This window comes from Arachis ipaensis, chromosome B02 (genome assembly GCF_000816755.2).
Source record: "Arachis ipaensis cultivar K30076 chromosome B02, Araip1.1, whole genome shotgun sequence".
NCBI classification, from domain to species: Eukaryota; Viridiplantae; Streptophyta; class Magnoliopsida; order Fabales; family Fabaceae; genus Arachis; species Arachis ipaensis.
In genome coordinates this window covers 280,452-283,399 of record NC_029786.2, presented here as the reverse complement: position 1 = coordinate 283,399, position 2,948 = coordinate 280,452, and the positions used below count along the sequence as shown (strand labels likewise).

General features: G+C 34.7%; 1 long non-coding RNA gene across 3 annotated transcripts in view; it reads right to left on the bottom strand.

Annotated features, from left to right (window-relative positions):
- LOC107628096 overlaps positions 1-1,224 on the bottom strand; it is a 2,352-nt gene extending 1,128 nt beyond the window's left edge. The window contains exons 1-3 of one of the 3 annotated variants that reach the window (XR_002356516.1): positions 585-1,224; positions 252-488; positions 55-142 (exon numbers count right to left, since the gene is read on the bottom strand). This is a non-coding gene — a long non-coding RNA (uncharacterized LOC107628096). The remainder of the gene's footprint in view (positions 1-54; positions 143-251; positions 489-584) is intronic. The other 2 variants (XR_001617595.2, XR_001617596.2) reach the window with 2 other exon arrangements.

Genomic DNA, 2,948 nt, shown 5'->3' with positions numbered 1-2,948 from the left:
GTCTTGAATAAAATAATTTTTAAAAAATAAAATATAGTTTTGTTTAAGATATACCTTGTTTTGTTTAAATCTTTTATGTCTTCAGTGCTTATGTTAGTCCTCGACCACTTCCATCCATCAACCTCCTCTTCATTCTCGCTAGCTGATCATAAAGCAAGCAGGTATCATTAAATTGCAGGTAAATGGTAAGCAAAGATGACACAATGAATACACAACATCACCAAAAAAAAAAAAAACTTCAACAAAATAACCTCAGGTTTCAGCAGCAACACGAACTTCATCTTCTTGAATGGGTTTAGTGAAGGATGGATTATCACACACTCATTAAACAATTCAACAGTGACAAATTACTCCATTTCATTGGCATATGGAGAATGAAGTCATGAACTAAGCTGGACTAATGGCAAATCTTCTTTTGTAGGGAATCATTAAAATAATTTCCAGCAGCAGCAGAAAATGGAAGAAAATTTCTGAATTGACAAACGCATCTAGTAGGTAAAAAAGGTTATAAACAATCAAACAATTTCATCATCTTTGATTTCAACTTTTAATGAAAAAAACAAACAAACAAATAGTATACATACTCTGAATTTCCAAGTTTTCTGAGTTCGTCAATTGCTGCAACAACTGTTACTTTTTTTTCACGGCTGACCAGTGGAGTCAAAGAAAGTCTTCATCTGCGCCCCGGCCAACCATGCTCCTATACCTCATTAGAAACCCAAACAGCACCACGTCCGCCACCGCCAGGTCTTCTGCCGTTACCACAGGTATTCCATCGTCTTTGGACGACACCCTCGTCTGTTGTAGAATCTCTGCTGAGAGCATCTCTGGCACCCTGTAGAGAACCATTTCCACTCCCTCAACGCTGTCCACGCCCTTCTTCAACCTCCTTGCTAGGCCTTCCACGTGTCCATACATTGAGTAAAACACCATGAAGATCCTCACCGTTGTAGTAGCAGCGGCCACCCCATACGACGACGCTTGGGTGTTTTTGGTACATCTGTGGAGGTGTTGTCACAGGGGATCGACGCCGTCTAAGACATTCCGGCAACGACGAAAGAGGGAGAATTGCCGGCAACACACCTTCTTCTTGCTGGGAACGAATCTCCTGTTTTCCCACTCAAGATTTTAGATGAGAAAAGATTTCAGAGGATGAGAATGAGAGAATTTTAGAATTTCAGGAGAAGGGTAAAGGGTTCGAAGAAAAGAGGGTAGTTATGAGAGTAAATGGGGGAGCATGAGTATATAGATGAATTAGAAAATTTGATTTCTTAGGGCCAAATTTGAGCGGTAAAATTCCCGCCCAATCAGATGTACAACTTCTTCCTTTAAAATTAAATTTGGGCGGAAAAATTAATTTGGATTGCTGTAACATCTTCTTTTACTATAATTATTTTTTACTTTAAAAGGGAAGTTAGATAATTTAGACACCTAGGGGTGTCCATAGATCGGATCCTATCCGCATATTCGCGGTGTTTATCCGAATCTGATTCGAAAATTGCGGATATGGATCCGATCCGCAAGACTTTTGAATCGGATCGGATCGGATCCGCACACTAATTGGATCGGATTGCGTAGAAAAAATAAATTTTATTAATATTTTTTTAATAAAAATAAGCTTTTAAAAATATTTTTGTGTTTTGCGGATATATCCGATATCCGATCCGATCCAATCCGATAATTTTAATGCGGATCGGATCGAATTTTTTGCCATATCCGATCCGATCCGATCCACGGACACCATAATAAAGGTACCATAGAACTCACCAAATTATATAATAACTTAGGAATAACCCATAGAATACAACTAGGATAGGACCTAGACTTGTCTGCAACTTACACCTAATATGCACCATCTGATATGTACCAACTTTTCGTATAAATAAATTAAAATAGAATCTCAATTTGTTAACATTAGCTCCAAAGTAAATAATCAATGCAGAAAAATAGACAAATCACATGAAAAATAAGAGAAAAATATTTAAATACAATATTTAATCAAAGCTACAAAATACTTGAAGCCATGGCATCTTTTAATTTTTATTTGTTAATAATTATCAATATATACAAAAAGATCACGCTAAAATCAAATGAGATATCTTGATAAAGTAAAAGATAAGAGCAATATTACTTATGTATTGATTATTTTATAATAGGCACTAACCATGATTACTCATGCAAATAACTTAACAATCACAAATAGTTATTTGAGTCACAATGTACACAAACCTTATGATAAAGTAATCATAAAGTAAAACAACATTATCAAAGTAAAAGATACATCCACACACAAACAATAAAATCATAACTAAAACAAACAATATGCCAAGATACACCATAAAAATCAGATAAATCATGATGGTACTTGCTTAATCAGTTGCCATCTCACAAAACTTGACTTCTATTCCCTTATTCATTAATTATTTTTCTCCATACTTTGCAGCAAAAAATTTGAGACGCATTATCCCGAGAATGTGCAGTAAAATTAATAATGTAATACATAAGGCCAGCAACAACTTGGCTATTAGCCTTGGACTAGACACGCCACCTTGAATTGATGGAGGTAAGTGTTGTTTATTGGGCTTATATGTTGGGCTCTTATAAATTAACTTTAACATAAAAGGACCCGAACGTGTCCCTTGATAATATGTAAAAAAACATTCTCCAGGCCCAGGGACATTGGGAACAATTTGTTTGACATTTGATTCGAGAATTATGATTTTTTTTTTTTGGGACGAAGCTAATTTTTCGTGATGTATAAATAAAAAATGAAACTGTATATTGAATCAAATGTTGTGTAAAATCCAATGCATATATTAATGAATACTAAAACAACACCAAAAATAAAAAAAATAAAAAAACATTAAAAAATGATGAGGTATAGTTCGGCCGTCTTGGGCCTTCTCAATAGTGTAAAGAAAATATCTATCAAATAAAAAAAAGAATAA